The sequence below is a fragment of the Acomys russatus genome, chromosome 3, assembly GCF_903995435.1.
Source record: "Acomys russatus chromosome 3, mAcoRus1.1, whole genome shotgun sequence".
NCBI lineage: Eukaryota > Metazoa > Chordata > Mammalia > Rodentia > Muridae > Acomys > Acomys russatus.
The window spans coordinates 11401019-11409514 of record NC_067139.1 but is presented as its reverse complement, the minus strand read 5'-3'; the positions used below and the strand labels follow the sequence as shown (position 1 = coordinate 11409514).

General features: G+C 37.8%; 1 non-coding gene across 1 annotated transcript; it reads left to right on the top strand.

The window, feature by feature from the left end:
• Positions 1-6119: 6119 nt before the first annotated feature.
• LOC127187261 (small nucleolar RNA SNORA51) lies at positions 6120-6274 on the top strand. The gene has a single exon (XR_007830422.1). It is a non-coding gene; the product is annotated as a small nucleolar RNA SNORA51 (small nucleolar RNA).
• The last annotated feature ends 2222 nt before the right edge of the window (positions 6275-8496 follow it).

Sequence of the window (8496 nt, the reverse complement as noted above, 5' to 3'; positions counted from 1 at the left end):
CATTAAATTCTTCTATATATTCATTTCTATTGGACCTTTGGTCTATGTAATTGAGAGTATTTGGATTAAAATTAAAGAGCATGAAAAATAAAATAAGCTTAAAACATTCACCAGTTTTCCAGTTCTCTTTTCTATGCATCTCAGCCAAGCTTCAGAGAAATCAGTCCAGTAATGAGACGGTTTACAAAGAAGGAGGTAGGATGTGGTACATGATCATGAGACATGAAAGAGAGATCTGAGGGAAATGAGAATAACAGGGGAAGAGTTAAAGGAATCAAGAGGCCATCACTTTGCTTGGGTAACCAAAGTGAAGTTTGAAGACACCCCAAATAAAGGTCCTATTTAAGTCATGAAAAAAAAAAAAAAAAGACTGTGGTTGTGTTAGTAAATTTTCTGTCCCTGTGACAAAATATTGAGGCAGAAGAAAGTCAACTCAAAACCAGAAAGGTTCATTTTACTTGTAATTTGGGAAATTTCCGTATGTGTTTTGCAAGCTTTGATGGCTGAGGCAAGGCTGAAACGTAATAGTAAAAGAACATGAAGATATTTACATCATAGTAGCCAAGAAAGAGGAGGACAGAGAGAGGAAAGAAGGAGAGGGAGTTGATAAGACACATTCTTCAGTATTGTACTCCCAATGATCAACTTCCTTCAACTACAAGCCACTGTCTACAAGCCCATCCATCTGAGAACTAAGCAATGGCTCAATCTACATTTGAAAGTAGCTCTCTCACGATCCCATGACCCACTTATTTCAATAGCACCCCCAGCTAAGAAAGAAGACTGACTTTATATTCATTGGTATGGACCAATGATCATGACTAAAACATCAGTGAATGAGTAACAGTGGGAAGAAAAACCACAGATAATTATAAGGTGAGTGTATAAGCCTCCATGGAGCAGCATTTCTTTTCTAATAAAGGATAAGAGTAGGAAATTAAGAACGGGCATTAGAAGAAAGTTATGTAGGGTTCATGGATGCAAGAGCAAACAATGTTGTGCAAAAATTCCCAAAACCCAAATGAAAAGGCTAGAACAGAGAAGGAAGATTTAATAATGAAGAACAGAGAAGGTGGATTTAATAAAGAGATCACACAAAGAGAATTTAGTCACTGTTGTGGTTTGAGTGTCACATATCCTTCCTGGCTTCATGTGTGTGAAGACATGGTCCTCAGCTGATGGAGCTTGAAGGTATTTTGAAGGTTGTAGAACCTTTAGGCAGCACCTCACAGGTGGAAGTGGGCTCTCGGGATGGGTTTTGGTTTTGATACAGAGTCCTAGTTCCTGTCTACTCTCTGCCTCCTAACTGCATATGCAACGTGACCAACTGTCTCATATACCTCATACACGTGATGCTATGCCTTCCTCACCTTGATGAACTGTACCCCTTCTTAAACTACAAGCCAAAATAAACCCTTCCTTCCTTTAAATTTCACCTATCAAATATTTTGTCACCCTAACAAGAAATGTAGCTAATACAGTAAATATTGATCAGAACATTCCAAGGGGAACTGGAAATGTGTACTGGGGATGGGGGTAGTTATTGAGGTGATGGTGTTAAGTCAAGAAAAAAAAAAGGATTTTGCCACCATGTAAAGGAATCTAGAATAGAGTAGAAAAGTTTAAATACAGACAGTGAAGAAAACAACAAATTTAGGCAGGAGAGATGGATCAGCAGTTAGGAGCACTTTTTCTGGCAAAGGAACAGGATATAGTTCCCAATATCCATATGGCTCCCAGCTTTCTGTAACTCCAGTTCCTGAAAATTTGGCCCATCTTCTGGTCCCTAAAAACACTATATGTGCTCTTACTTCACTCCCCCTCCTACCTGATCTACCCTCTCACTCTCTCTCTCTCTCTCTCTCTCTCTCTCTCTCTCTCTGGGATACCCCTGCCTCCTTTCCTTCTACCCCGATGCTCACTTAATAAACCTCATATAATATAAAAAAACGCTATACACATGTGGTATACATACATTCAAACACATTCAAAAAAACCAAAAAATAAAATCTTTAAAAAGATAACTGAGTTGAGTAACAGTAAATTCAATTGTTCACAAACTTAGAAATTTTGTTGTATTACTATATATTTATTTGAGAAAAGCTATCTAGTTCTGAATCATAGAGTAGTGTGTAGACTGATTTCACTGGCCCTAGTGACCGATTATGGGTTTGAGTGCCCCACACACTGCCAGCTTCCTATACTTTTGTGTAAATGCCTGAGAGTGAACATGGAGGTCTGATGGGCCACCTGCTCATAGAATGTAAGGAAAATCATTGTCAATTTATTCCGTATGTCTATGGACGTTTCACAACCCATAGACACTATTAACCAAGTACACCTTTGGTGACAGTTTCCTGATGTTTTCCTAATCAACTCCTTCTGAATTAGGTTGTACTCCATGCCCTATCCATAACAACCAAAAATAAAGGCTGCTAGCCACATGAACACAGCATAATAGTCATCCTGTCTTTCCCCCTGCTATGCCTGGGAGATACCAAGCTCTGTTTAGAAACAGCTCTCCATGACCTTATTTGATTCAGATCTTGATGCCCTTACTGATGAAAAATAGGATTATGCCAATTTTGTTTCTGGGTTTAAAGTGCTTTGCAGACTTGTTAAGTTTGGCTGTAAATAATCTCCCTCCCTTTGGTATGTCATATTTAAAAGTCCTTTGCTGCTGACACAGATCAAGCTTTCACTGTGGCTAATGTGAAACTAGCAAAGGGACAGATTTAAAGTTAAGAGGATATGGGATACAAACAAAAGAGCTTTGCTTTGCTAACCTAGATATAAAAATACAAAAGCGGAATGAGGATCCAGGATGGTAGTCGCCAAGTTGATTCTATTTTCCATGCAAAAACCGTGCCTCAGATAGACCCAGCCAGAGTATCAGCTTTCTGTGGAGTATCTTACATTTCTTTTCATGTGAAAATTATGTTCATGCAAATGTAATGAATCTTATGATGGAGAGTCTTCCAAAGGGGAAAGTGATTTTCTTTGTGTCAGCTGTAATGAGCTCAAAGCAGGTGAGGCAGCCTTGCAGCTTGAAATCGTATTTGCTTGCATTAGGTTGACTTTCTCATATATCTTTCAACAGGAAAGGCAGACTGTATATCCATTCGGTGATGTAGAAACGGAACATTTTTTCACTGTCTGATCACATGGGAACTTCCACCAGATCCTTTTAACGTGCTTTTCCTCTTAGTTTTTCCTGCTGTGAGTTTGGAAGGCTATACTCTTCTCCTGTTAAAATGATTAGTGCTTTCAGTGAATGAGATCACTTACTGAAATAAAAAGCCAGCCAAACCATATTCTCATACTGTGATCTCATATGGTCTCAGCCTCATAAGAGGCCCCTTGAGAGAGTTTGCAAAATTGTTCATCCAATTGTATGCATTCTCGGCACAGAAAGGAAACATGTCTGACAAAATCTAGCTTATTTTCTTAAGGTAGGGAAGCAGATGCCAAAAACAATATAAATGCACATGTGCCTTAATGTAGGCTGCTATCATCTTCTGAAATAATCTTTCTCTGTCGTCCATGGAAAACTCATGGTTCATGAAACAAGCACCTGAAAATGTATGTAACCTTCACTTTCTTTATCAAGAGAGATGTAAGATGTTTAGACTGGAATCTGGCTCTGTGCCTTCCTACTCTTATGGGGCGTTGGGGAAAATTCCTCTTGGCTTTGCATGGCCTCGGAGCCTTTGGATTGTTGCTCTGTTGACACACACACAGTTTGGTTTCCCGATCACAAAGTACAACCAGGAGCAGTCAGTACTGAGCATGGCTTCAATTCAAACTAGTTTCAAAGTGATCTTGACGATGAGCAATAAAGTGACCGAGTTTGGCTATTCTGCAGCCAATGGAGAAACCCTGCTGACTTTCAGTTCTTTTCCATGGCCCTCCCTTCTTTCCTTGTCAGTTTCAATTTTCATTCATTTCTTTCTCCACCATTTTCCCATGTTATCACTTCCTCTCCCAAATCTTCCCCCAATAAAACAATATGCTTTTTAAAAATCATTTTAAAGTCTTTATTGTGCATGCCCGTCCATGTGTGTGCAGGTTTACATGTGCGCATATTTGTGCGAAGATCACAGAGAAACCTCAGCTGTCATTCTTCTCATGATGCCCATATGTTCTCCGTGAGAAAAGATCTCTTTCTCTCCTCTGTCTCACCAAGTATCTGGGCTGGGTGGCCAGTGACCACTTTGAATTTGTCTCTGTCTCATTAACTAGGATACATGTGTCCATCACCGTACTCATCTTTTGTGCTTTTAATGTGAGTTCTGGAATAGATCTTAAATCTTTCTGCTTGCAAATAAAAAATTTATATCTCCAGGCCTAAAACTCATTCACAAACAATTGAGGTGACATTTGGAAAAAATAAAATGCTTGAATATTAATTATGAAATTTCTTAAAGGATGAAAAAACACGCTTTTGTTACTATCTTGAGACAGAATATCTCCAGCACCCCCAGAAAATTACTTAGTGTCCTTTTGTTATCAACTTTGCCTGCTGTAGGCAAGCATTGTTTTTATTTTATTGGCAGAGGTTAGGTTTGTTTGTGGAGTTATTGAAGAATAATAGTAAATAAAACTGGGGATATAGCTCAGTGGTAGCACAATTGCACAGTATAGATACGGCCCTACATCAAGACCCCATCATGGCAACAAACAGTACTATATAAAATGTCTATATTTTTCCAGTTCTATTTAACTAATGCAGTGTCTTTGAGATTCACCTGTTCTATAATACGCATCAGCTTTCAGCATATAATCAATGCAGGTAGTATTCCAAGGTGTGGCTGTCACCAAATGTATGAAGGTTTCTCTTGTTTTTGAATATATGAATTGATTCTAGATTTTTTTTTTAAGAATAAAAGAACTATGAAGAAGGTCTTGTATACTTCTTTTGGGATATATGGTTTTATTTCTCCTTGGAAAATAGGAACATGCATAATTGGTAAGTTTAACATTTTAAGAAATAAAAAAAACCTGCCAAAGTGCTTTTCAAAACTGTACTATTTACACATTCACTGAAAGTGTGTGGCAGTCTGATTTTTCCAGATCCTAAACACTATTACCATTCTTAATCTATCTATTGCAGTGGCTGTCAAATTCCATCATGTTCTGGTTGTAACTTCGGTAATAATTACTGATACTGACCACTTTTTTATATTCTTTTGTCTAGTTATAGGCCTCTTTTGTGTATGAAGGAAATGTTCTGTTTATGTTTGTAAAAGAGAGCTGAAATTGTCTTTTTAATTGACTTGTTGGTGTTCATATGTGATCTGGATACAAATACTCTTTTAAAGACATGAATTTCACATATTCTTCCTTATTTTGGGCAGCATTTTTACTTTTTCATGATATCATTTAATAAAGAAATATTTTAAATTTCACGAAGTCTAATTTTTCTCTTTTGCTGATTTTTAAAAATTAATTTATTCATATTACATCTCAATTGTTATCCCATCCCTTGCATCCTCCCATTCCTCCCTCCTTCCCGCTTTTACCCTATTCCCTTCCCCTATGTCTGTGACTGAGGAGGACCTCTTCCACCTCTATATGATCATAGGGTATAAAGTCTCATCTTGTTTGCCTGCTATGCATCCTCTAAGTGTCACCTGGCCTCCTCATTCAGGGGACATGGTCAAATAGGGGGCAACAGAGTTAGTGTGAAAGTCAGTCCCCACTCTACACTCAACTGTGGAGAATGTCTTGTCCATTGGCTAGATCTGGGTTGGGGTTAATGTTTATAATTTTGCGGGTGCCTTAAGAAAATTTTGCCTGCTTGAAGGTTATGCTTGTGTAGTAAATAAAATTGTATTATTACATATACACTTACTCATGTGTTGTCTATGACTGACACATTCATTGATGTTCCTAAGTTAAATAATATCATACACACACATATATGTGTATATATATATATATATATATATATATATATATATATATATATATATAATTTCCTTTTTTCTGCTGCTGCTTTTCTGGAAAATGTTTATTTATTCCCCTTTCTTGATTCAGTAGTATTACTTAGTTTTTCTCTGCCTAACTGTGGTTCTCATTACTCCATTAATGTCTTAATCGATCAAGTTTACTGAATTGTTTTCTTTGTAATAAATGGTTTTCATTAATGTGTAATGATTACTTAAAACTGTAGTTCTATATAGAAAGAGGAAGCGGAATTACCCTGCCTGCCCCATGTACACCCCAGCCTAGGCCCTTGTACCTGGTCGGTATTGTGAATGGGAAGACATGGAGAAAAAAATACGGTTCTAAAATTTTACACTACTCATCCTAACGTACTCACTGAGCAGCAAAACAGCCAATATTGACAATAAAGAAAGAATTTCTGAAAACTAGAGTTGATGGTGATTTGCTTCCCCAGGATCAAACTCAAAGCAGCCTCCAGCTGTGCCTGTTTTAAGGACATGTGAATTTTAACAGAGTGTGGGTAAGGTGGGTACAAGAGTAAGTGTGGGAGGTTTGCATATGTCTGTGGCTGCCAAGGAGGCCTGCTGATGAAATGGCAGAAATATCACAAAGTTCATGAAGAGTTAGACCTATACCTGGCCCAGAATAAACATTGCCATGGGGTGGCCACACACCTAACAGGAGAAACAGTTGTCATTTCATTGTTACTGTGGAATTTCTCTACTCCTGAGCCATTCTGCTTATGCATTAATCCATTGCCCATGGTCAGTGTTTTCAATGAATGGAATCAAATGGCAAAAAAAAAAAAAAAAAAAAAGACTTGGGCATGCACAGTAGGGCGGTTGCTCATGGGAACTGAGGCAGCTGTGATAGGATGCACGAGACCCATGTGATCAGAAGCCTGATGAAATTCTGACTTAGAGGCTGTGGGCATGAAGTCTGGCCCCTGTCTGAAGAGCTATTGGCAACTGATATCTTCCAGGAAAGGGAGAACTGGTTTCCTTTGACAGTGTAGCCCCAGGATATCAACCACAGATTGGACTTAATGGGGTTTGACAAAAAGAAAAAAAAAAATGTTTAGTGTATAAGAAAAGGAGGTGCGACCGAGATGACTTGAGACCAAGGGAAGGAAGATGATCAAATACATTGAATGAATTTTTCAAAGAACTATTCAAATGAAAGAGACAGAAAGAACAAAGAACTTACATTATATAGACAGCATCAAGAGCCAATCATATTTTAGATAGCTGAGACAGTTAAGAATGTTAATGAGTTTGCCACTGAGCTCACATTAGAGTTGGGGTGAAATCCTAGAAGTTTTCACACCTTAGTATAATCCTAATCATGGTGTAGTCACAATATTGATATACGAAAACATCATAGCGATGTGACATATACAGTGTTGTAGACGCACTCTACCACAGAGAGTGCTACCTAGGTTGGTGTAGTCTGTATCACAGGAAAGACGGGTGGATTATGAGAAGAAATCTGCTTCCCACAGGAGCACTGAAAGCAAATTCAAACTAGGCTGACTCTTCGTTCTCATGTTCATGAAGTGCATTGTTGTCTAGCACAAAACAATAGTTACACTGTGACTACTGATGAACTGACTAAATTTTCCCCTCACTTTGGGCCCCGTGTTAGGGTTTAGTGAGGTGTTTCACTACATGAAACCTACTTACCTGTTTTCTTTCTTACAGGCTATGGAAACTCCTTACTCAGGCTGCAGTAGAGAGAGAATTATAGTGTGAGAGTCACTGGAACTGGCTCTCTGAGATATCTGATACATATTTTTTAAGTAGTTAAATATTAAAATAAATGTATGATTTGATTTTTTAGCTTAGAGAAAATATAACTGTCAGAAAGTATTGCTATTATTATAATCCTTTTCCAATTTGATGCCTTCAACATGAGAGCTGTGAACGGTCAACTTCCTAAGGGAAGACAGGACTATGAATTCAAACATATTATGCACTGCACAGATATAACTAAAATCCTTGCAAATTTAATCTAGACACCTTTAGGTTCTGAGTCAGGGTCAAGGTGTAGGGAAATTGCTACTAGGCAGTTACTTTCTCATGTGCACTATACCCATGCCCTACCATTTCCAGAACTCAGCAATTAAAATCGCCAGCTTACTACTGAATTGTGATAGGTTCGGAGGAATCTTACACACATACACTAGTGTGAAGATACTGCAGTCGTTGAGGGGCAATAGTTTATGAATTACTATGGATATTTCTTGGGCACACTTTCAGATTATTTTCCAATTGTCCATGTTATTACACAAGTATGTTTATTACAAATGAAGACAGAAAAAAGGATTTAGCATCTCTATATGAGAAATTTCTGATAATGATGCCAAAAGGGATGCCATAGCTGACCTCAAAGCTCGTCAAGACCTCTTTCTGTTCATGTGGACCTAGTCCCCTCATTCTAACTTTTCCAATAGTCCCTTCATACTGATCGTATGATTTAAGTCAGGACAAATCTTTATTATCTCAATCACATTAGCTTTTTTTTTTTTTTTTTTTTTTTTTTTTTTGC